Raw genomic sequence first — 27,701 nt, forward strand, 5'->3', positions numbered from 1 at the left:
TTAGGCTTTTAGTTGAGATGGAGCACATGCTTCAATTCATGAAAGGTGTTCTATCGAATCCGTGTTGCTATTGCTTTTAGTTGAGATGGAGCACATGCTTCAATTTATGGAAGGTGTTCTATCGAATCCGTGTTGCTATTCAGGTAGAGAAGCCTTTGAAACGAAGAATGAATTTTGTCAAAAGGGATAAGTCTACGTGTTGGGTGACTTTCAAATATGAACGGCTTCACAATTTTTGCTTTTATTGTGGAAAGCTCGGGCACTTATATAAGTTTTGTCGTATGGCGCGGGATTCGGTCCTCCCGGTGGAAGAATATCCTTACTCTACGGAATTACGGGCGGGGGTCAAGAGAGGACTGAGGGCAGTTGGTGAGCATTGGTTGCTTCCGGCGGATGACCAGCAGCCTCGGCCTGTTGAGGTTGCCGCTGGGCAGTCCGGAGTGGCAGAGTTAACATTGCCGAATGGTGGTGGAAGGGGGTCGGAAGGATCGGTGGTGGCAGTGGCTAAGAGGCGCCGCGAGGGGACTATGGAGGATGGTGAGCGTCGAATCGGTAGCAACAGAGATGTGACTATGATGGATCTCTCAAAAAACTTGTCTATGGCGGGAGCTGGATCACAGCCCCGCCCGTCCTCATGAGTACCCTAAGTTGGAACTATCGTGGCTTAGGCAATCCACGAACAGTTCAAGAAGTAGTGGACATGGTGTCCAGTAAGAAGCCAGAGTTCGTTTTTCTTATGGAAACCAAGTTGGGGCGGAGTGTAACACCCCTAAAATTTAAAACTTTGAATACTTACGATATAAAGGTAATATTATCATTAAATCCCAAAACAGAGCGTACTAATCATAAGTGTTTGGGGTGCTATGCCACATCTGAGCTGGAGAACTCAGATGCACAGGCTAAACTATCTAAACATCCTCAAACAACGTCATTACATCATTATGGCACGCAGACCGAATAGGAAACTAACTATCTAAGCCTCAGGTCCTCTAGCGCGCTCCGGAGCTAATCATCTGTGCCTGAAAGCCAAATATATATGTTCAGCGAATAATGCTGGTAACCCACTCCAACGCGTTGAAATACAATATAAGTATATATATATATATATATATGTATATATATATATATATATATATATATATATATATATATATATATATATATATATATATATATATATATACTTGCGTTCAAATGAGGACAAGTATATTATAGAGGACTGTGAGGACGGATGTAGTGTGTGCCATTAGCCTGTATGTTGTGTGCATGGCCGAATGTAGTCGTGTGCCACAGTTTGTATGTCGCGTGCATACATTTGTTAATTAATAGAGCCTGGGTTCGAAACCTGATGCTTACACGTATTCTTGTGTGCCATTATGTATTAAATTGTGTGCCTGATAGTAATTTGTTGTTTGCCCATTATTTGTCCTCACAGTCCTTATATATTGTTGTCCTCATTTGAACTCAACCCTATATATATATATATATATATATATATATATATATATATATATATATATATATATATATATATATATATATATATATATAGGAAAACCATTTTGAAGCCGGAAGATATATACTTAGGAGACTCTAGTTTTAAAACCGAGAATAGACTCAACAAGTAGGGACAAGCACATTCCACAGATATAATCATGCATATAAAGATACTAGCATATATCCTAAGGTCACAAGATTATTTCACATTATTCATATCATTATTCAATCATTATCTCAACACATAAGCACACTTTGGTGGCGCCACAGGACCAATCACATGCCCATACATGAGGGTCAGCGCATATAGCGCTAACACGGCCCCGCAACACCCTGCCTCGTATCGCAACACGAAGGGATTGATCGTAACCAACCGATGAACCGCAGCTCATCATAATGTTTGATCGCAACCAAACGGTGGACCGCAACCCAAGAAGTGTATTTCTGATCGCAACTAGATTATGAACCGCAGCTCATGTATAACGTTTGATCGCAACCAAACGGTGGCCGCAGCCCTATATAATATTTATATACCTGACCGATCGCAACCGGCCTGGTTAACAGTCGATGGTTCTCAACCCATCCAACTGCCCGTATAGCCAATTTGATCGCAACCAAATTGGGGTATCATGCAGACATAACACATATCAAGCACATGCAACCCACATTATCACATTTGGAAGGGGGAGAAAACGTATAAATAAACTTATGCGTGGTCATCCACATACTAGGAATATTCCTAAGGGGTTCATACATCTTTCACCTAGGCCAACGGGATACCAATTCAACTAGCATGCAATACACAAGACTCTTTTATCTTACGAATGGTACTTGAAACATCAAACTAGACTCAGACATGACAAACGGGGTCCGTTGGGACACCTCGGGGGTCGGGGAAACATCAAACGGGGAAACCACCATCCCACATTAGGAATTTCCAATGGGTGGCTGGCGGGTGGTGGAGGACCACCAGCTGACTGCCTGCTGCCGGCGACGCCCATAGGGGCAGCGGGTAGACGGTTTGTTTATACGGGATATTATAGCTTTCCAGGGCGTAATAGACGGTTTGAAGCCTGGAACTTACTACGTACTCTGGCCGACCAATCGCAACTGCCATGGGTTGTGATAGGTGATTTCAATGACCTACTGTTTCAGAGTGAAAAGCGGGGTGTGAATCCCCACCCTAATGGTCTCCTACGCGTTTTTGGGGATACCATATATGATTGCGGTTTGGTACAAATGCCAATGCGGGGCTATCCGTTCACATGGAAGAAAGGGGAAGGGACTACCGACTGGCTGAAGGAGAGGCTTGATAAGGTACTTGTTAATGAAGCCTGGTGAAATTTGAATACAGAGGCTAGTGTGTTTAACTTGTTGACACGCAAGTTTGATCACTTAGCGCTGTTCCTGGGGATTCGGGATCCCATAAGGGGTGGTGGAAGGAGAACGAAGAGCTTCAGGTTTGAAATGGCTTGGCTGCATGATGAGGGGTGTAGGGGAGTGGTAGAGGGAGCTTGGGAGGAGGGGAGAAATATGGGAATGTAGGACTGTCTTCAGTTATGTGGGAGACAACTCACTAGCTGGGGTGGGGACCGGTTCCATAAGTTTGGATAACAGATTAAGCGGCTGCGGAAGGAACAGGATTATTTGAGAGGAATACGAGATTCGGCATCATTGGCCAAGTTTCGTCACCTGGAAGCCGACTTATGTAAGCTGGAAGCAATGGATAACTCTTTCTGGAAGCAAAGGGCAAAGTAGCACTGGCTGCAAGGTGCGGATGCCAACACCGGTTTCTTTCACAGGTATGCCTCTGACTGTAGAAAGAAAAATACTTTGAATAGATTAAAAACTTCTAGTGGGGTGTGAGTCGAGGGGAATGCTATGAATCTCACTATTATGGATTATTTTAATGGGGTCTTTTATTCGGGCAACACCCCGGATGGGGGCGACATGTTATTTGCCTCAATACAACCTCGGGTAACTCAAGCTCAGAATGAGTCCTTGCTTTGCCCTTTTACATGTGAAGAAGTTAAGGATGCTTTGTTTGCTATGTTTCCTGATAAATCCCTGGGCCCGGATGGAATGAATCCGAGTTTTTATCAGCACTTCTGCGATGTGGTGGGTGGTGATATTTCCGCCTTTTTTATTAACTGTTTGAATACTAGCTGTTTCCCGGAGGGTCTCAATAATACAAATGTTGTTCTCATTCTTAAGAAGAAATTGCCAGAATTTGTAATTGATCTTAGGCCAATTGCATTGAGTAATGTGATTTACAGAGTTATGGCAAAAATGATAGCGAATAGGATGAAGCCTTTAATGGAGGGATTGATTTCTGATTCCCAGAGTGCTTTCATACTTGATAGGCTAATAACGGATAATATACTATTAGCTGCGGAAGTAGGCCACTATTTGAATAGAAAACAGTGTGGTATGGTGGGATGGGGGGCCCTGAAGCTTGATATGGCTAAGGCTTATGATAGGATGGAATGGGTATTTTTACGAAGGATGTTAATAGCCCTGGGTTTTGATGTTAAATGGATTGATTTTATTATGTACTGTGTCACTACGGTCTCGTATGAATTCTTGATTAATGGTGTTCCATCGGGCCAAGTAATCCCTACCAAGGGCTTGAGACAGGGAGATCCTCTCTCCCCGTATTTATTCATAATATGTGCAGAGGGACTGTCTATTCTTTTGCAGCAGGCGCAACAACAGTGCAGAATACATGGTTGCAGAGTAGCTAGGGGAGCACCCCCTATATCTCATTTGTTTTTTGCAGATGATATATTGCTCTTCTTTAAGGCAAACATGGAGGAGGCGGGCGAGGGGTGAAACAGTGTCTATCAGTATATGAAGCATTATCTGGCCAGGCGGTTAATTACAACAAATCCAGTGTGTGTTTTAGTAAAAATACTACAGCGGAAAGCAGAGACCAGGTGGCGCAGCTATTGGGGGTTCCCCAAGTAGTTAACTTTGGGAAATATCTTGGTTTGCCCTCTTTTATCAGACGGAGAAAGAAAGCAGTTTTCTCTTATATTGAATACAAGATAAAACCGAGAATTGGCACATGGAATAAGAAGTTGTTGTCTCAAGCAGGTAAGGAAATACTCTTGAAAACTGTGGCACAATCAATGCATACCTTTTCTATGAGTGTTTTCTTGCTCCCTGAAGCAGTATGTCTGGAAATTGAGAGAGCAATGAATAAATACTGGTGGGGATCGGGAATGGACCGCCGCATTCACTGGAAAGCCTGGGACAAATTGTGTGTCCCAAAGAAATATGGAGGTTTGGGTTTCAAGGATCTGTGAGCCTTTAATCTGGCAATGTTGGGTAAGCAGGGATGGAGGTTCCTTATAAATCCTGAATCTTTGGTGGCAAGAGTCTACAAGGCCAGGTATTATCCAAAAACATCTTTTGAAGAAGCAACTTTGGGGAATAACCCGAGTTTCTGCTGGCGGAGTATTTTTGCAACTCATGGTTTAATCTGCAGTGGCATAAGGCGAAGGATAGGGAATGGGAACGACACTTTGATCTAGGGTCACCCATGGCTACCTGATGACCCAGACCCAATGATACAACTGATATGCCCCAGGAATTGGCAGGTTCAAGAGTGACAGGTTTGATTGACCAGGATACTGGGACTTGGGACCCCCATATACTCCAAGATTTGTTCGGAGCTAATGATGTGGCTCGGATTAATCGTATACCTATATGCCCAGATTACTCAGACACATGGTATTGACAAGGGGGCCCAAATGGAAACTATACGGTTAAGGGTGGTTACAAACTTGTTGTTGCAAACTATGCCCACAACACTGGGGTTTTTAGTGACTGGCTCCACATATGGAAGATGAAGATGCCACCCAAGTGGAAATTATTCTTATGGAAGGCTTTGAGTGGTGTACTCCCCACCACTACTAATCTCATAACAAAAAGAGTAGAAATTGACCCAACATGTTCTATGTGCGCTACCCATCATGAACATACAATGCATGCACTAGTATCTTGTGTTTTTTCTCAATCTGTATGGCGGGAGTATTCGTTGCATATTATGCATGTTGTGGCCGATTCTTTTGAGGCTTGGTTGTTGTGGTTATGAATACACTCACCTCTAACCAACTTATTATGGCAGCCGCGGTCCTATACTATGTGTGGTGGGCGAGGAATCAAGCGGTCTGGGAGCACACTCTACCCTTGCCCAAGAAGGTAGTCAATGCCGCCAGGGCTGCAGTCCAAGCGTGGTGCTTGGTACATGTGACGATGCCGTCGGGTCTGCCCTCCACAGTCACTGCCAGCGGCGGAAATGGGCTGCCCAGGGCATACGTAGATGCTGGTTTCCATGCGTCTATGGGAAAGGCCACAGCAGGCGTGGTTGTGCTATCTAACGACGGCCAATACATGTCGGGCTTCAGTACGCAACTTCCCGATTGCTTATCTCCGTTGATGGCGGAGGCTTTGGCGTGTAAGGAGGCTCTATCTTGGATAAAGGGGAAAGGGATACTCTCGGTACAGCTGCACACGGACTGCCGCAATCTACAACGACTTTTGATGACACAAGCCACAAGGATGCGTTCCTATATTGGCTATATCGTTGACGAATGCAGGACTATTTTGTCCACCTTTACTTTATGCCCAGTTGTTTATGTTCCTAGATTAGATAATCTTATAGCACATACGTTAGCATCTCATGTTTTTACTCAGACTCATGCGATGTATTGGGATTCTATCCCTCCGGATTTTGTTGCAGCTTATCTCTAATATAATCACCTTCTTTGGTGGCTTTCAAAATATATTTGATTCTATCCCTCCATATTTTGTTGCAGCTTATCTCTAATATAATCACCTTCTTTGGTGGCTTTCAATATATATATATATATATATATATATATATATATATATATATATATATATATATATATATATATATATATAGTAAGAGCAGAAGATAGAGATGAAGTTTCAAAGGCTATATATAGTAAGAGCTGAAGTTAGAGATGAAGTTCCAAATGCTATATATAATAAGAGCTGAAGTTAGAGAAGAAGTTTCAATCAAGGATTGAATTCTCACCACCAGTATGAGACCCAGATCAAGAGATCTCATTGGCCGAACACAAACAACTTCATCAGTAGCCATACAGAGAGATTAAAATACTCAGAAGATGAAAGTCCCAGAAAGCATGATCTACATCAGAATTATTTTAAGAGCACCTTCACGTGAAGACACGATCTGCATCAGAAATATTTTAAGAGTCTCTTCACATGGACCAAGAGCTAAGCAACGGCCGAAATATCTCAAATGTCAGAGATATTATTTTTAATAAGATCTTCTGAAGAAGCTACAGATCCTCTACAAAGGCTACAAGAATTCAAATTTGAGATTGTCTTTTTCCAACGGACAACTTCTCAAAACCAGCTATAAAAGGATGAAGATTGAAGCAGATGAAAGCACTTCCAACGAGCTAAAAACATGAGATCATACGAATCCAATCTGCTTGAAAAAGCTTACAAGTGAGAAAATATTCAAGTGAGATAAACACAAAGAGCTCAAAGAGAAAATATTCAAGAGTGTTTAAAATCTTCATCATTGAGAGACTTGCTGCATATTAATGATCCTTTCAAGAAGTCTCAAAGTTGGAAGCCAGAAGAAAACTTGTTTTTTCTACAAACAAGAGATATTCCTACTGGAGTGTAGGGAGGGAGGAAAGTAACACGGATTTGTGAAATCCTGGATTGTCACACGGAGCTGTGAGATCCGAAGTAGCAGTGTCGGAGGCACTGGGCATGATTGGTGCGGGCTTTGTGATCAAAGCACTAGATCACGGGATACGTCGAAGACGGGGGGAAAGTAGCACAGAGTTGTGAAATCCTGGATTGTCACACGGAGCTGTGAGATCCGAAGCAGCAGTGTCGGAGGCACTGGGCGTGATTGGTGCGAGCTTGGTGATCAAAGCACTAGATCACGGGATACGTCGACCGGATCATGGAAGATGGGGGGGGGGGTGGGAAGTAGCACGGAGCTGTGAAATCCTGGAAAGTAGCACGGAGCTGTGAAATCCGAAGCAGCAGTGTTGGAGGCACTGGGCGTGATTACTGTGGGCTTAGTGATCAAAGCACTAGATCACGAAAATTCATTGTATCTAGGAACCAAGAAGTGGTGGATATAGTGAATTTCTCTTGGACGATAAGAACAAGTGGAGTGGGGGGATTACATCACCTCCGAACCACTATAAATTGCCTTGTGTCATTTACTGCTTTATTTACTTACTGCTTAGCCTTGTGTCATTTAATGCTTTATTTACTTACTGCTTATCACGTGGATATACTTGACACAATCACACAACACTTACTTTATTATTCCGCTGTGCACAAGACTCTAACAATCTAGTTAAGAGTTTTGGTTTCTCTATCGCCTCAACAATTCTTGTATTCACGAAAACGTTTAAAAGTCTATTCACCCCCCCCCCCTCTATACTTTTACCACACCCCCTTTGGGACCAACACGCTGGAATATTGGTTGGCCGCCGGTGGGTGTCGCGGTGTTTTTTCACGTTGTTGTTTCCACGTGTCCCGTTGAACCCCGTTTGTCGTGTATGAGTCTCGTTTGGCGTATTGAGTATCGTTCTAGGAATTTATGTGTAATACGTGTCGTTGTTGTTGTGTCTTGATTGTTAATTGATTGATTATGTGTTGATTGATTGAATGGTGATGAGTATCGTGGTCATTGCGCAATGCCCGGTGTGAATGATGATGATGATGATGATGAGATTGTGATTGGTGGGAATGAATTGTTGGAGGTTGGTGTAACACCCCGTGTTACGACCCCTAAAACCAATTAATCATTTAACCAATTATCCAAAGAAAGAATTAAATTACAATAATTAAATTGGAAAAGGCCCACCATAGTCCGTGGGCCCTCTTCTCTAAACCCAACCCCTAGTCCTAAAAGGAATAGAGTTAGAAAGCCTATAGTATTTGGGATCTAATTAGGACTCTTAGATATATAAATAAGGACATAGGAGGCACCTAGAACCCCCACCACAATAATCTCTCACCACACAAGAAGTTCCAAGAATCCCTTTAGGAGAAATCAAGAAAGAAGAAAGCTTAAAGAAAGACCCTTCATAGCCAAGGAATTAATTAAGGCTAAGAGGTAACCCATGTCTCAACAAAACCTATTTTCATAGCTATGATTCCCCTCTTAGGATTTTCCCATATTCTTGTGTATTGATGATTCGTTATATTGTTTTTGACGATTGGTGTTATGATTCCATGGGCGATCCTGATAATCTTGTTGATGAAAGGGGATTCTTGATGATTGTGTGATTCTTGATGGAACCTAGTTTCTTGATGATTATGTGCCATTCTTGATTGTTCTTGATGTTAAAGAGGAATCGTGTTCTTATTAAATTAGATGTGTCTAGAGCCCTAGGCTGTGTCGTGAAATTCGTATGGTGTTATTCTTGATGTATTGGGTGGGAATTAGCATGTTCGGGTAATAATTATGTTTAGAAAAGCATGATAGGATATGTGTCGTATGTTTCCTGCTTTTGACCCGTTAATTGTCTATGTGTTGTTATCAATTGCGTTTGAAAGTGTCTAAGCATGGTTCCGGGTTCCACTCAGGTTCCCGAGGCATTTTGTGATGAAAGAGTTAGTGGGGGGTAGGGGACCCGCCACCTACCCGCGGCCAACTTTGAAGTCGCCGGCAGCGGGCAGCCGGCAGGCAGGTGACTGCCCGGCGGGCACCCGCTGCCCGGAACCACGACGCTGGCGGGTGACCCCTCACCCACCGGCTGCCCGCTGGATTTTACCCCACTTTGGGATTCCGGCTTCCCCGTTTGATGTTCCCCCGACCCCCGTGGTGTCCCAACGGACCCCGTCTATCGTGCCTATGTCTAGTTTGATGTTCGGGTACCATTCGTAGGTGGAATAAGCCTTATATATTGCATGCTAGTTGAATTGGTATCCCGTTGGCCTAGGTGTAAGAAGTATGAACCCCTTAGGAATATTCTTAGTATGTGGATGATCACGCATAGGTTTCTTTATACGGTTTCTCCCCCTTCCCAATGTGTCAATATGGGTTGCATGTACTTGTTATGTGTTATGTGTGCATGATACCCCAATTCGGTTGCGATCGAATTGGTTATTCCTGAGCTGCGGTTCAGAAGCTGGCTGCGGTCAGATTTACACTCTCGGGCTGCGGTCCACCGTTTGGTTGCGATCAAACATTTTACATGAGCTGCGGTTCATATTCGTGGCTGCGGTCAGATGACTACTCTTGGGCTGCGGTCCACTGTTTGGTTGCGATCAAACTTTATGATAAGCTGCGGTTCATCGGTCGGTTGCGATCGACCCCTCCGTGTTGCGATACGGGGCAGGGTGCTGCGGGGCCGTGTCAGAGCTATATGCGCTGACCCTCATGTATGGGCATGCGATTGGTCCTGTGGCGCCAACAAAGTGTGCTATGTGATGAGATAGGGATGGTTTGATGTTATGGTTGTTATGAAAACGTGACCATAGGATACATGCTAGTAAACTGTATATGCTTGATTATGACTATTGGCTGTGCTTATCTCTATCTGTCGTATCTGTTCCCTATACCTGTGAATTGTGCATGCTTGGTTATGACTGGTGGTTGTGCTTATCCCTGTCTGTCGAGTCTATTCTCTGTTTTGAAAGCTAGAGTCTCTTAGGATATATCTTCATGCTTCGAAATGGTTTTCATATATCTATGTATATATCTATATGTATTGTATTTCAACGCGTTGGATTGGGTTACCAGCATCTCTCGCTGAACAGATATATTTGGCTTTCAGGCACAGAAGAGTAGACACTGGAGCGCGCTAGAACCGTGGAGCGTAGAAGTAGATAGTTTCCCCTTTCGGCCTGCGTGCCATGCTTATGCTTTTATCTTGTTGAGGATATTAGTTAGTTAGCCTGTGCACCTGAATTCTCTAGCTCAGGTGTGGCATAGCACCCTGTACTATTTATATTATGTTTTGGGATTTAATGAGAACTTACCTTTATTATATAAGTTTCAAAGGTTTAAAAATTTCGGGGTGTTACAGTTGGCACTACTTGTGCCCGGTCATTGTACTAAAGGTGTAACACCCCGAAATTTTTCAACTTTTAAGACTTATATAATAAAGGTAAATTCTCATTAAATCTCAAAACATAACATAAAGAGTACGGGGTGCTATGCCACACCTGAGCTAGAGAACTCAGGTGCACAGGCTAACTATCTAATGTCCTCAATAATGTAAATGCATAAGCATGGCAAGCAAGCCGAAAGGGAAGCTATCTACTTCTACGCTCCAAGACTCTAGCGCGCTCCAGTGTCTACTCCTCTGTGCTTGAAAGCCAAATATATCTGTTCAGCGAGAGATGCTGGTAACCCACACCAACGCGTTAAAATACAGTACATATAGATATATACATAGATATAAGTAAAACCATTTCGAAGCATGAAGATATATCGTAGGAGACTCTAGCTTTGTAAAACAGGGCATAGACTCGACAGATAGGGATAAGCACAGTCAACAGTCATACAATTCACAAGCATAGGGAACAGACTCGACAGACAGAGATAAGCACAACCAATAGTCATAACCAAGCATATACAGTTTACTAGCATGTATCCTATGGTCACGCTTTCATAATATTCATAACATCAAACTATCCATATCTCATCACATAGCACACTTTGATGGCGCCACAGGACCAATCGCATGCCCATACATGAGGGTCAGCGCATATAGCTCTGACACAGCCCCGCAGCACCCTGCCCCGTATCGCAACACGGAGGGGTCGATCGCAACCGACCGATGAACCGCAGCTCATCATAATGTTTGATCGTAACCAAACAGTGGACCGCAGCCCAAGAGTAGTCATCTGACCGCAGCCAGGAATATGAACCACAGCTCATGTAAAACGTTTGATCGCAACCAAACGGTGGACCGCAGCCCGAGAGTGTAAATCTGACCGCAGCCAGCTTCTGAACCGCAGCTCAAGAATAACCAATTTGATCGCAACCGAATTGGGGTTTCATGCACACATAACACATAGCAAACACATGCAACCCACATTGACACATTGGGAAGGGGGAGAAATCGTATAACGAAACCTATGCGTGATCATCCACATACTAAGAATACTCCTAAGGGGTTCATACTTATTACACCTAGGCCAACGGGATACCAATCCAACTAGCATGCAATATATAAGACTTATTCAACCTAGGAATGGTACCTGAACATCAAACTAGACATAGGCACGATGGACGGGGTCCGTTGGGACACCACGGGGGTCGGGGGAACATCAAACGGGGAAGCCGGAATCCTAAGGCAAGGGAATTTCCAGCGGGTAGCCGGTGGGTGAAGGGGCACCCGCCGGCGACGAATTTCCGGGCAGCGGGTGCCCGGCGGGCAGTCGCCTGCCCGCTGCAGGCGACGTCAAACCTGGCCGCGGGTAGGTGGCGGGTCCCCTACCCCCACTGATTCTTTTTCACAAATAACGCCCCGGGAACCTTTGTGGAACCCGAAACCATGCTTAGACACCTTTAAACGCAATCGATGACAACACGTAGACAATTAACGGATCAAAAGCAAGAAACATACGGCACATATCCTATCATGCTTTCTAAACATAATTGACACCCAAACATGCGAATTCCCACCCAATATATCAAGAATAACACCACACGAGTTTCATGATACATCCTAGGGCTCTAATTATATTTAAATCATCAAGAACGTAATTCATCTTTTAAGCAACAATGTGATTTATCAAGAATATCACACAATCATTAGGGATCTAGGTTTATCAAGAATATCACACAATCATCAAGAATCTCTTTCCATCATCAAGGTTATCAAGATTACCCAAGAAATCATAACATCAATTATCAAGATCACACCATTAATATCATAACTGAATCATCAATACACAAGAATGTAGGGGGATGCCTAGAGGGAGATCATAGCTAAGAAAATAGGTTTTGTTGAGACATGGGTTACCTCTTAGCCTTAATTAATTTCCTTGGCTATGAAGGGTCTTTCTCTAAGTCTTCCTTCTTTCTTGATTTCTCCTAGGGGAATTCTTGGAGCTCCTTGTGTGGTGAGAGATTATTGTGGTGTGGGTTCTAGGTGCCTTCTATGTCCCCTATTTATATATCTAAGAGTCCTAATTAGGGCCCAAATACTATAGGCTTGCTAACTCTATTCCTTTTAGGACTAGGGGTTGGGTTTTTAGAGGTGAGGCCCACGGACTATGGTGGGCCTTTTCCTAATTAATTATTGTAATTTAATTCTTTTTTTGGATAATTGGTTAAATGATTAATTGGTTTTAGGGGTCGTAACACGGGGTGTTACACTCTCCCCCCCCCCCCCTACAAGGGGCTTCGTCCCCGAAGCCCGGTGTGTTAATCCATTCTTTCACCCCTGGACATCCCGCATTTTGGCCTCCTGGTTAGGAACGTGGCACCATGTTTTGTCTTAGCTGGGGTAGACTGGACTTCTGGTGTTGTGGTGATAGGGGAGTTTGGGTCTACCTCGGTCTCTTGCTCCGGAGCTGGATGCCCTGCGAGTGCCCAAGGTGGCCTCGATTGCTGCCACCCTCTGATCTAATGCGCGTGTCGTGCAGATTTAGGACGAGAACCCTCCCTCCATGATTTGGTTTTTCCGGTTGAGTTGCGCTAGGATGCGCTCATTGACCGAGCCCTCGTTTTGTTCCCTTGGGTTCCCTCCTGATCGTGGGTGTGCCAATGGGTTAGGCTCATCATCCTCCTCCTGATCCTCATCTCCCTCTAAACCCCCACAATCTTGCATTGCTCGTTTGAGTTTTTTGTTGGAGATGTCCAATTGGTCGACCAATTCCCTTCGCTCCTCCTCGGGTTTTAGGCAAATTTCTCTAAGGGTGAGGTATTGTCCCCCTTCAGTGTAGTAGATATCATTGCGGCGGAAGTTCTGGGCGTTAAAGATCATGCCGTTTACAGTCTTGACCTCAGTGTGGCTTAGGTCCACCCCCTTTTTCTCCATGATCCAACTTAGGATCATCCCGTAGGGCAGGCTAAGTCGGTTGCTCGTCTTGCAAAATTCCATGTGTTTTAGCATGAGGGCCGGTAGGTTGAACTTGATTTTGTGTTTCAAGAGATAGGCAAAAGTGCACTCTAAACTCCCCACGTCTTTGCTCTTATTGTTTGTGGGCAAGAGGCTGTCGGTTACAATCATAACCAATATCTTTTGCTCCGCTGTTAGCCACTTCCTATTTGGTCGCGTGGCCGAAGTGAACCCTTCCTCTTTCCCGAGTAGGTACCTGAGGTAGTCTTTGTACCCCGTATTCTGGGTATCAATCCACCCTTTTCGGTCGTAATTTGACACACCCGTGGTGGTCAATTTCAAGAGCTTGGCCAAGCGGCCTTCGGAGAGTATGATTTCCTTGCCGCGGACCTTGGTGGTGATTTCTAGCTTATCACCCCGTTTGGTGGCTACTAGATGTTGATAGAATTCTTTCAGCAATTCGGGGTACGTATCCCCCTTGATGGTGAGGTACGTATCCAAAAGCCCTTGGTGATTAAGCATATCGACCAATTCCGGAGAAAATTAGTCGGGTTCAAGGGCTTTACCTCCGATTACGGTGTAGCCGGCGTTGCTCCATTCCGGGGTACGGGTTCCGAGGGGTTTCTTTGGCATTGTGAAGCTTTTCTCGGTGACGAAGTTTTCTGGCGAACTTTCCGACGGAACTCCGGCGAGGCTCGGGCGGTGGTTTGTGTTTCCGTTGGGTTTGAACGGTGAGGAGAGGGGGGCGGCGCACGGTGGTGGCGGCTGGGCGCGCGATCGGCGGTGCTAGGCAGCGGGTCGCGGCTGGGCGCGACGTGGGCGACCTCCGGGCGAAGGCAGGGCGGTCGGTTGGGCGGTAGCTCGACGGTGCGAGGTCGACGGGCGGCGTTTAGCTGGTGGCGGCGTTCGGCTGGTGGCGGCGGAGTGTGGTCGGTGGGATTTTGTGGGGGGTGTCCGCCGGTCTTGGGGTGGGGTGCGGAGAGGGTGAGGGTGAGAGTGGGAGGGTGTGAGGAAGGAGGAGAAGAAGGGTTTTTGATTTGGTGATTTTGTGGGTTTTAGGGGTTTGTAGGGGTTTTAAGAAGGGAGTGTTCCCTTAAGGTTTTAAGAAGCATCTTTAGTGTAATGGTCAAGGTCTTGGTCTTATATGTGAGAGGTCTAGAGTTCAATTCCCATTGGTGACACTAGGCTTTCTTTTTGGATGGTGTGGTCCTTATCTTTTTCCTTCTTTTGTTTTCTAGTGGTGGAAGGCTTGGTTTGTTTTCCTTATGTATAATTTTAGTTCCACCCCCGTACGTAAGATCGAATTTCGATCTAGTCCTTTATTTATAATAATTCCGAAGTAATTAAGCTAAGTAAGTAGTTCCACTACGAATGTGGTTACAAGGAATTTGCCAGTTTATCCTAGACAGAACTCGTCTTCTTGGTTTTCTTCCGCGGGGTTGGCATGGTCCTCGTCTTCTGGGGTTAGGTTCCCCTCCCCGAGGTTGTTCTCATTCCCGAGTTCGGCCTGGGTGCGGCTCATGACGAATATCTTTCCGGGAGCGCCGTAGTTTCCTTGGTGAGTGGTGCCCTCGTGTTGACCCGTGGTAGTGGGGCATGGCCTTTGGGGTTGAGTGCACTGGAAGGCCTTGTGTCCTTCCTCTCCGCAGTTGAAGCATCGCCAGGGATTTCCCATGCAGTCCTTGCCTCTATGGCTTTTGTTGCATTTCGGGCAAGGGAAGCTTCCTGTGTTAGCTCCATTGTTCCCTAGGGGTGGCCTTTGGCCGGCCAGGTTGCTCGGTCTTGTGTTGGTGTCGTTTCTTGTCCTTTTTACGGGTGGTGTTCCACCCCCGGTGCTTCTTTTCCGTATCTGTTCTTGAACCCCGCATTGTAGCAGTTGGATTCGATAAAGATTTGCGGCACTGGAGTAAGCCTCGTTGAGGGTCCGGGGTCTGCTTACCACCAGTGCCTTTCGGGCTTCAAAGTTGAGGCCCGATACGAACCTCTCTATTTTGGTCACCTCAGTGGGGACTAGTTCCGGTGCGAAGCGTGCTAGTTCCAGGAATCGTTTATGGTATTCCATGACGGTGGCCACCCCTTGTTTTAGATGGAGGAACTCTTCGTGCATAGATGCTTTTACGTGTGTTGGATAGAATCGCTCTCGTAGACGTGTTTTGAGGTTTCCCCAGTTGAACCCTGGTTCTTGTCGGTAAGCCGGTCCCTCGTGAATCCACCAAAGGTCTGCCTCGTGTCCGAAGTAGAACGAGGCTATTTCCACGCGACGTTCTTCTGGGCATTCCACTAGCCTTAGAATCTTGTCGAGGGTCCGGATCCATTCCTCAAAGATCACGGGGTCTTCCTGTAACACCCCGTGTTACGGCCTTCAATCCCGGATTAATTATTTAATTAATCCCGTTAATAATAATTAAATATGATTTAATTCGGTTAGGTTTCCTTTAATTAATTAATAAGGTCCACCATGAACCGTGGACCCTTGCCTAAATTAGAGTCCTAAGCCTATTAGGAATAAAGAAAGTAAACCCTTTACTATTCAGACTCTAATTAGGAATCCTAGACCTAGTTATCTATTAGGAATAAAGGAAGTAGGCATTTTACTATTCAGACTACGATTAGGATTCCCTTTAATTAATTAATATGGTCCACTATGGACCATGGACCCTTATCCCTAAAATAAGCCCTTAGTCCTATAAGGAATAGAATTAGTAAACCCATACCATTCAGACCCTAATTAAGAGTCTTAAATATATAAATAGGGATATAGGAGGCACCTAGATCTTTCACCACCATAATCTCTCACCACACAAGAAGTTCCAAGAATCCCCTTAGGAGAAATCAAGAAAGAAGAAGGCTTAAAGAAAGACCCTTCATAGCCAAGGAATTAATTAAGGCTAAGAGGTAACCCATGTCTCAACAAAACCTATTTTTATAGCTATGATTTCCCCCGTAGGATTTCCCCATATTATCGTGTATTGATGATTTGTGATATTATTATTGATGATTGATGGGATAATTCCATGGGTGATCTTGATATTGGGAGATTCTTGATAATTATGGTGTTCTTGATGATCATGTGGAGTTCTTGATGTTTATATGTCGTTCTTGATAATTGTATGGCATTCTTGATGCTTATGTGTTATTTATACCGAATCTTGTAATTAGAAGACGAATCGTATTCTTGTTGGTATAAAAGTGATTAGAACCCTAGGTTGTATCGTATGATATTATTCTTGGTGTATCGGGTGGGGAAATCGCATGTTTGGGTGTCGATTATGTTTAGAAAAGCATGATAGGTTATGTGCCGTACGTTTCTCGTATTTGATCCGTTAACTGTCTACGTGTTGATCGTTAATTGCGTTGTAAAGTGTCTAAGCATGGGTTCGGGTTCCACAATGGTTCCCGGGGCGTTTTGTGTATAAAGAGTCAGTGGGGGGTAGGGGACCCCGCCACCTACCCGCGGCCAGAAGGGACGTCTCCGGCAGCGGGCAGCCGGCGGGCGGGCAGCTGCCCACCGGCGACCCGCTGCCCGGAACAGTGCTTACCAGCGGGCAGCCGGCGGGTGGCCCCCCCACCCACCGGCTACCCGCTGGAAATCTCCCCCATTCGGAACCCCGGCTTCCCCGTTTGATGTTTCCCCGATCCCCGTGGTGTCCCAACGGACTCCGTTCATCGTGCCGTGTCTAGTTTGATGTTTCGGGTACCGTTCGTAGGTTTATGAGTCTTATATATTGTATGCTAGTTGAATCGGTATCCCGTTGACCTAGGTGGAAGAAGTATGAACCCCTTAGGACCATTCTTAGTATGTGAAGGATCACGCATAGGTTTTGTTATACGCTTTCTCCCCTTCCCAATGTGTTAATGTGGGTTGCATGTGCTTGCTATGTGTTATGTGTGCATGACACCCCAATTCGGTTGCGATCGGATTGGTTATTCCTGAGCTGCGGTTCAGAAGCTGGCTGCGGTCAGATTTACACTCTTGGGCTGCGGTCCACCGTTTGGTTGCGATCAAACGTTTCTACATGAGCTGCGGTTCATATTTCCTGGCTGCGGTCAGATGACATACTCTTGGGCCGCGGTCTACTGTTTGGTTGCGATCAAACATTATGATGAGCTGCGGTTCATCGGTCGGTTGCGATCGACCCCTCCGTGTTGCGATACGGGGCAGGGTGCTGCGGGGCCGTGTCAGAGCTATATTCGCTGACCCTCATGTATGGGCATGCGATTGGTCCTGTGGCGCCAACAAAGTGTGCTTATGTGATGAGATATGGATGAGTTGTTGTTATGAGTACCTTGGGGTGTGACTATGGGATTTATGCTAGGGATTCGTATATGTTGGGTTAGGGATATTTATTGTGCTCATCTTTATCTGTCGTGCCTGTTTGTAAACTGTACATGCTTGGTATAATTGTCGTCTGTGCTTAGCTCTATCTGTTGAGTCTATCCCCGTTTTAAAAGCTAGAGTCTCGTAGGATATATCTTCATGCTTCAAAATGGTTTTCGTATATCTATATATATCTCTATATATAATGTATTTCAACGCGTTGGAGTGGGTTACCAGCATCTCTCGCTGAACAGATATATTTGGCTTTCAGGCACAGACGAGTAGATCACTAGAGCGCGCTAGAGATTCGAGGCATAGTGTAGATAGTTTCCCTTTCGGCCTGCGTGCCATTTACATTATTACGGAATTTAGTTAGTTAGCCTGTGCATCTGAGTTCTCCAACTCAGGTGTGGCATAGCACCCCGTACCTTTATGTTTAAACAATGCTCTGTTTGGGATTTAATAAGAGAATACCTTTATTATATAAGTCTTTAAAAGTTTTAAAATTTCGGGGTGTTACACTTCCTCTCCTGAAAACGTGGGGGGGTCGATGATTCGAAACTTGTCGGGCGACGTCTGAGTTCGTGTTTGATGGAGGTGGTGGGGGCCTGTTATTGCGAAGAGCTACGTCGCTTAGTGCTTGGCCGACTTGTGTTAGTTGCTGCAGAGTTTGGGTTAGCGGGTCGTGTATGTCGCGTTCCGGTGTTCTTGATTGTCTTCTGTTTGGTGCCATGTTGTCGTTCTTCTGGGTGAACGTTTATAAGGATGTTGGGTGGGAGTTTTGGTACCCTTACTTTGGTGTGATAAATGGAGGGGAAAGTTCCCTTTAGATAAGTGTAGGGTAAAGTGAGGGAGAGTTATGTGTAGGGTTCACACACTACAAGAAAAATCGCGAATCGCGACGGAAAAATTCCGTCGCGAAACAGCAAAATTCCGTCGCAAATCACGTTTCGCGACGGAATTGCGACGGAATCCGTTCCGTCGTCTATGAGCTTGTCGTATTTTTATACGCGACGGAATAATTCCGTCGCCAAATATGGCAACGGATTTGGCGACGGAATAAGGCGTCGCAATTTTGCGACGGAACTTTTTCCGTCGCAATTCCGTCGCCCTTTGGCAACGGAAATTATTTCAACGCTAATTCCGTCGCTATTTTGTAAATAAATATTCCGTCGCCATATTTTTTATTCTGTCGCTATTCCGTCGTGATTCCATCATATTTTTTAATTATTTTTTTTATAAAATTCATTTATATATATTTTTTTAAATAGTAATATGAGCTTTTAAAATATTAAACATTCAAATCCAGAACTAAATGCAGAGAGGAGTATAGACAAGACATAAGTTGCCCATTTGACTTGTATAAACAACTGGAAATTTTTTCTCATTTAATCAATGAAAATTTACATGACCTTACAGACTATAGGATACAAACCTCTAGTTAGGCATCTTCTGCATAAAACTGAGACAGAAAGGCCTGGTGATTCTTTCCTAGAGCTGTTTATATATACTATTCAAAGTTAGAAAATGCACAATGATGGGGCGAGTAAATCGTGGTTAATCCAGGGTGCAGCTTGGCCAAAAGCTTTTCCACTCAGAGATCTCATCCTCGTGGTTAATCCAGGGTGCAGCTTGGCCAAAAGCTTTTCCACTTAGAGATCTCATCCTCACTGTAAAGCTTTCTGATCCCACCATAATAGCCATCTGCTTCATTGCCTACTTCTTTATGCTCCCTTCGGTTTATAGTCATCTCTCTCCATTCGGGGTTCGGGGAATACTGCCTGAACTCTTACTTAGCTTCACAGTATCTGTCGAACAACAAATTTAAACCCAAACCCATGAACACGATTACAGAAAAGGGTCCTTGAAAATCAAAACAAATACGCTAAAAAAACATTCTTTTTCAGCATAAGTCAGCAGAGTAAACATGCAACCCCATACATCAAAAAATGGTTCAGGTATAAGTTTGACATAACAAGTTTTTCTACATTTCATAGAGCTGTTATATCCAAATTCTGACACCTAAGCTGCCATGCCACCAAAGGTCTTGGATATGATATGTAAAGCCAGCAGTGGTCATGGCACTTTTTTTTTTTTTTAAACAAGCATGATAAACCTTGAATAACACACTTTAGAATAAACTAGTGATACATCTGGTATCATAAGAAAGTTTAAAGATTTAATTTAAGGTTAGGGCCATAATATAACCATTTAATTCTACTACCACCTATTCCTTATATTACCAATTGAATAAGGAATTATATGATTCATATAGCCCTCTATACATTTCACTTTCCTTGATAAGGTACTTGTTATTGGTGGCTAAATGAATTTACATAGAATCTTCCCTAAGATTTTACTCATTTGCCACAAGATAACAATTCCAAACAATCAATCTCAATATCTCATAGTTATAGTAAAACATTCCCACAACAGTCTCAAGATTAATCATCAAACAACAAAACCCACAAAACACAATTCATTTACAAATATGATACTGCTGAAATCAAGACAATTCTATATATATTGGCAGTAAGCAAGCACAGCTGAAACTAGAGCAACAACATCCATATATGTGTTAAATTTATTGAGTAAACAGCTCAGCATTGACCTGTCAAGCATTCTAGATCGAGAAGTGGTCTAGTCACACTTGCTAAAGGGATATATTGCTTCATGCAAAAATCTAGATGGATATCTTATTACCATAACAGCAAAAGATGAAACGATCATTATGCCAGTTTTCACCGAATATTCGCCTGATGCTAATGGAAGATATGGTTTGTTCACCTGAAAGAAGAATAGGTTCAGACTTCAAATGCACTAGCAGGAAAAAAATTAGATTGGTAAAAGAAGAACAATTGAATTTGATGAAATCCCAAAGTAAAATTAGATGATACTAAAAAGTAAAAAGTAAAATCATTCAAAGAATAATATATCAAAGGCACCCAACCAAGGGACCAGCGCAGGTCCTTGAGGATATTTGAACATTATCGTTGGAGAATTGTGAATCCGTCTACAAGACCGATAGGATGGCTCCTAAAATTCCAGTCTTTGAACCTTAGTAAGTCTAACATGTCTCCAAAGGCAATAATCATTCATGCCTCGCATTTAGTAAACGGTTTAAAAGCCACAATCATGCATGACTACCATATATTCTTAAATTATTTTAGCTTTAATAGAAATGTTATGTTCAGGATTACTGGATGAACTTCATCCACTTAAAGGTGTTCCCCGAAGAATGTTGGGGACTATCAAATCTATTGGAAAATAGAACTGATAGTTAAGCTAGAAAGATATTAGTTTCTACTGTGAACTAGTCTAGATGCACAAAATTCAGCTAGTTCTGTGTGTTCAAAAATTAATCATAATTTGAAAAGGTAAAACAGGAAAAAGAATCAACAATCTAAAGAACTTCCTACTGATCATCCATTACGCAGTGGCTAAGTGGCATAACTCCTAAAAGATCAACCAAATGTGCATTTATACATGAATGCCATTAAACAAAACCATTGCATACAGAGCTTATAAAGAGGCCACGAAATACGAATCTGAGATGATAATTGTCATACCTTATCTATTTCAATATCAGACAACTGATTCAAACCAACTATGTATATATTCATAAAGAGGGCAGCAACAATGGCCTGCATTAAAGTAGTTCAATGCGCAAATTGTAAAACCAAGTACAGAACTCTGTTAACTCGAGAAACACATGAAGCTGACCTCAAGAGTCCCAGTGAAAAATAATGGAGAAATATCTGAGAGCTTCTCAACTGCAAGAAGAGAAACTGAAAGTATGCTCAGTGCCTGCTCACAGAAAAGGATAGTATAAGTGCATGCTTTTCAACATAAAACAAATGGAAGACTTCCCATGTGTATTGTCCATAATTAATGAAGTTATTGAGAAATTCTATTGCACGTACATATCAAAGTGCATTTCACTGAAAATGGGCAAACAGATGATTATTATATACAATTACTTTGGACCTTTAAGTAGTTGAAACTTTTGTTGTGATCTTATCTTTGCAAGCATGACAGTGATTATTTCCTTTCTTTAACTGCACACTCATACTTTATCAAACCAAAGACTCAAAAATCTCCACACAGTTAATCTGCAAAAGCTCCATCAAAGTGCCCCTTTCACCACTATTCAAAAAAGAGAAATAACGGAATAGTTTGTGTTCTCACTTGAATCCAAAGTGAATTATATATGAGCATATTTCTAAACAAGGTAAAAAATGCTAATAGTTAAACCCAAAATGTGGTCTTTTTAATTTTAACTTCTTTTACAAAATTCAACTCCTATGAACAATCCCCCCAAAAAATGTACAAGAATTAAACAATACAATTGCATTCTGAACACACTTAACTAAAAACAACCTACGCAGAGATTAACGGGAACTAGAACGATGCGTATATAAAACTACAGAACCTCTTGAAGAACCCGGATTTATGAGAAATAAATACACTGAAGATGCCACTAAAAAAATAGGATTTCCGATTGGCAATGGAAGAAGAATGACACTAAAAAATAGGATTTCAGATTGCCTCACTGTTCAGGCATATAGGATGTGATAAGATGTGTTCACAATTTTTATTCCTTGTTCAGGCATTAAACAACATCACAGAGTCATTCAATAAGTTCCCTAATTACTCAAATCACCAGAAGTATTGATAAAATTAATTCATATGGCTTTTCCGAGCCAACCAGTAACATTTACTCCAAGGAAATATTAAATCATAACAAATTAGGGTTATGAACTATATGAACTATTCTATTTCAAATCATAACAGATATTAGAAGGAGGGTTCAACAAGAAGGAGGGCACTCAATCAATTCTATATGAACTATTCAATTCAACTTGAACAAAAATCAGAGGAATTAGCATTTAAAAAAAAAAAAATCAGTTCTGTTCTACGTTCAATTTTGTTTAAAAAAAAAATTGAAGTATTCAATTTAAAGAATTACCAGTCCAAATCTCTGCATTCTGCGTTCGCGACGAGTTCTGCTTTCTGAAGCGACGGCCGTCGGGTTTCACGGGGACGGCGACGAGGACAGCTGCACGGGGACGGCGACGGGAGAAGCTCGGCGGTGTTCGGCAGAGTTCTGAAGATGGCTGCGTTTTGGAGTTCTGAAGACGTGTTCTTGCGTTTGGAGTGCGATTTAATTAGCTTAGGGTTATAAGTAACAAAACGCTACATCAGAGAAATAAAAAATAAAAAAACTATTGCGACGTAAACAAATTCCGTCCCATTTCCGTCGCCATATTTAGTTTATACATAAAAACTTAATTAATTTAACGACGGAATTCGTTCGGTCGCAATTTCCGTCGTCATTTAGCGACGGAAATAAATTCGGTCGCCTTTTCCGTCGCGATATGGACGACGTAAAATATTTTCGTCGTAAATTCGGTCGTAATTGTTTGACGCCAATATTTCGCGGGCTTTATTTTATCTTAGCGCCAAAGTTCACGACGGAATTTAATTTCGTCGCCGTTTCCATCGCTATTTAGCAACGGAATGCATTCGGTCGCCGTTTTCGTTGCTAAATCACGACGGAATATTGTCCGTCGTAATTTTCCGTCGCGATTCGCAATTTTTCTTGTAGTGACAGTCTCACCGCGCGTCCTAAGGTTCCTGAGTCCTACGTTCCTAAATACCTAAAGTTCAAGCCTATTGTCTTAAAGACTAGTCTTAAGAGTCTTATCCTAGGGTCAAACTTAGGCTCTGATACCAACTGTAACACCCCGAAATTTTTCAACTTTTAAGACTTATATAATAAAGGTAAATTCTCATTAAATCTCAAAACATAACATAAAGAGTACGGGGTGTTATGCTACACCTGAGCAAGAGAACTCAAGTGCACAGGCTAACTATCTAATGTCCTCAATAATGTAAATGCATAAGCATGGCAAGCAAGCCGAAAGGGAAACTATCTACTTCTACGCTCCAAGACTCTAGCGCGCTCCAGTGTCTACTCCTCTGTGCCTGAAAGCCAAATATATCTGTTCAGCAAGATATGCTAGTAACCCACTCCAACGCGTTGAAATACAGTACATATAGATATATACATAGATATAAGAAAAACCATTTCGAAGCATGAAGATATATCCTAGGAGACTCTAGCTTTGTAAAACAGGGCATAGACTCGACAGATAGGGATAAGCACAGTCAACAGTCATACAATTTACAAGCATAGGAAACAGACTCGACAGATAGAGATAAGCACAGCCAATAGTCATAACCAAGCATATACAGTTTACTAGCATGTATCCTATGGTCACGCTTTCATAATATTCATAACATCAAACTATCCATATCTCATCACATAGCACACTTTGATGGCGCCACAGGACCAATCGCATGCCCGTACATGAGGGTCAGCGCATATAGCTCTGACACGGCCCCGCAGCACCCTGCCCTGTATCGCAACACGGAGGGGTCGATCACAACCGACCGATGAACCGCAGCTCATCATAATGTTTGATCGTAACCAAATAGTGGACGGCAGCCCAAGAGTAGTCATTTGACCGCAGCCACGAATATGAATCGCAGCTCATGTAAAACGTTTGATCGCAACCAAACGGTGGACCGCAGCCCGAGAGTGTAAATCTGACCACAGCCAGCTTCTGAACCACAACTCAGGAATAACCAATTTGATCGCAACCAAATTGGGGTTTCATGCACACATAACACATAGCAAACACATGCAACTCACATTGACACATTGGAAAGGGGGAGAAATCGTATAACGAAACCTATGCGTGATCATCCACATACTAAGAATACTCCTAAGGGGTTCATACTTCTAACACCTAGGCCAACGGGATACCAATCCAACTAGCATGCAATATATAAGACTTATTCAACCTACGAATGGTACCCGAACATCAAACTAGACATAGGCACGATGGACGGGGTCCGTTGGGACACCACGGGGGTCGGGAGAACATCAAACGTGGAAGCCGGAATCCCGAGGCGGGGGAATTTCCAGCGGGTAGCCGGTGGGTGAAGGGTCACCCGCCGGCGAGGAATTTCCGGGCAGCGGGTGCCCGGCGGGCAGTCGCCTGCCTGCCGGCTGCCCGCTGCCGGCGACGCCAAACCTGGCCGCGGGTAGGTGGCGGGTCCCTTACCCCCACCTACCCCCCACTGACTCTTTTTCACAAACAACGCCCCGGGAGCCTTTGTGGAACCCGAAACCATGCTTAGACACCTTTAAACGCAATCGATGACAACACGTAGACAATTAACGGATCAAAAGCAAGAAACATACGGCACATATCCTATCATGCTTTCTAAACATAATTGACACCCAAACATGCGAATTCCCACCCAATATATCAAGAATAACACCACACGAGTTTCACGATACATCCTAGGGCTCTAATTATATTTAAATCATCAAGAACGTAATTCATCTTTTAAGCAACAATGTGATTTATCAAGAATATCACTCAATCATTAGGTATCTAGGTTTATCAAGGATATCACACAATCATCAAGAATCTCTTTCCATCATCAAGGTTATCAAGATTACCCAAGAAATCATAACATCAATTATCAAGATCACACCATTAATATCATAACTGAATCATCAATACACAAGAATGCAGGGGGATGCCTAGAGGGAGATCATAGCTAAGAAAATAGGTTTTGTTGAGACATGGGTTACCTCTTAGCCTTAATTAATTTCCTTGGCTATGAAGGGTCTTTCTCTAAGTCTTCTTTCTTTCTTGATTTCTCCTAGGGGAATTCTTGGAGCTCCTTGTGTGGTGAGAGATTATTGTGGTGTGGGTTCTAGGTGTCTTCTATGTCCCCTATTTATATATCTAAGAGTCCTAATTAGGGCCCAAATACTATAGGCTTACTAACTCTATTCCTTTTAGGACTAGGGGTTGGGTTTTTTGAGGTGAGGCCCACGGACTATGGTGGGCCTTTTTTCCTAATTAATTATTGTAATTTAATTCTTTCTTTGGATAATTGATTAAATGATTAATTGGTTTTAGGGGTCGTAACACGGGGTGTTACAAAAGGTACAGGCCTAGCGGTTACTGTGCTATAGGCACAAACCCACCTTAGACGTGCTTGCCGTTGAGCATGGGTCAGGTTATAGGTGGCAAAAGAAGGGGTCAAATGACAATTTTGCGCAGCATAAAATTGTAGATCTGGAGCATCACGTCGTGTTGAAGACCAGTCTCACCGCGTGGTCCGTGTCAAACCACTATAGAAAAAGATGTAACACCCCCTTTTTCTAAAATCCAAATCCCAATTATATAAGCTTAAACAAGGTAAATAAGCAAACTTAGATAACTAATTAAACATTCAAATGATCAGCTAAGGGTGTCACCGCCACAACCACCACTCGCGGTGACTGCACAGGCTACAAAACAATTAACTAAACTAGAGTCAAGCTCTACAAACATCATAAACGTGGGGAACAAACCCCGGTGTCCACACTGCGCACCAAAAAAAGACAGTTTAAACAACATCTATCAACAGTACGACTAAGGTAGAAAACTAAACTAGTAACTACCATCTCAAATCTACGCACTAACTATCGCGTGCGCTCTCAAACACTGGGCCCACCTGAAAGGGGTTATAAAACAAGTAGGAAAATAAACCCGTTAGCAAATTAATGCTAAGTATAAAATCACTCAACCCTGTAAAGTACTATAGATATAGATTGGAAAACATTTCTCATTCATACGCAATCTCAAGTATGAATATAATCAGTTACAAGTTACAACACTCAGTCAACAAGTCTTCATAGATAATCATAAACACTTTTATATGCTTGCAGCCTAAACTTCATATAAACATACTTTACACATATCTCATACTTTAACACATTTTCATGCTATCAACAGATATCTCCAAATATAGTCTAATATGCACTACTCATACTCATACTGATAGTTAAAGAGATAACTGAGATTCAACAAGCAAGATCATGCTATCATGCTAACTCTTAAACAACAATAAGACTTTACTTCTCAAAAAGCTCTAAACGCAACTCATGCTAAGTCATGCAACAAGATATGACATGATGCTTTAAATATAGATATACTCTCGCTCTTTACATAAAAAGAACATTTTCTATGGAGGTTTTCTGTTGAATCTCATGACTCACTTTTCCCTTCTTTCTTCTTTCTTGCTTTCTTTCTGTACTCGTGGGCGTGGTAGGAACTTCACGAATCGTGAACGAACCTATCTGGGCTTGGCATCTAGCCAGCCTAATACTCATCTCGCCCACAGAACCGTTACTCTTAGTTCTTATATAATATTTGTGGAATCAGGTATCGTACTTGTTAGTGTGCACACACCCCCTAACCAGGATTCCAAGCCCGGCGGGTAGTATCCAACCTAGCAACTCGGGAATATCAGCCAAGCTACTTCATAAACATCTGTCAGTCCTCTGTGATAGTTTCATTCCTTTCTCAAACTTCTTTCTTTCTCTTTTCTTCCGAAAGGACCTAGTCCTAACGGGGCCTCCAAAACAAGATTTCCTCACGATATAGATAGCATATATATAACTCATGCAACTTCTTTTCTCATGCAAATAAACTCTATAATATGTAAGCTTTGCAATGCACATAAATCTCAAAACACTTCTCTTTCTCACATTTTGGAAATCAAATTATCATGCAATCTTCTTAGTGCAAAAGATAGAGATTTTCCAAAATAGATATAGGTTTTTGAAATAGATCTTAGGCTTTACTTAGAGCCTTCATTGCACTTAATCTTTGAAATATACTAAAATGCTCATTCACTGAGAAGATGGAAAATACAATATTTCATGCCAATATTCTCAACAACTTAGCAAATCTTCT

The 27,701-nt window shown here is 42.9% G+C and overlaps 1 long non-coding RNA gene across 1 annotated transcript; it reads right to left on the reverse strand.

Annotated features, from left to right (window-relative positions):
• Positions 1 to 19,488: 19,488 nt before the first annotated feature.
• On the reverse strand, positions 19,489 to 27,636 carry LOC109168994. Its single transcript, XR_002052146.1, has 3 exons — positions 27,626 to 27,636; positions 22,299 to 22,305; positions 19,489 to 19,668 (listed from the first exon to the last, which is right to left on the reverse strand). It is a non-coding gene; the product is annotated as an uncharacterized LOC109168994 (long non-coding RNA).
• Positions 27,637 to 27,701: the final 65 nt, after the last annotated feature.

Source organism: Ipomoea nil, unplaced genomic scaffold (genome assembly GCF_001879475.1).
Source record: "Ipomoea nil cultivar Tokyo-kokei standard unplaced genomic scaffold, Asagao_1.1 scaffold3238, whole genome shotgun sequence".
Lineage (NCBI taxonomy): Eukaryota > Viridiplantae > Streptophyta > Magnoliopsida > Solanales > Convolvulaceae > Ipomoea > Ipomoea nil.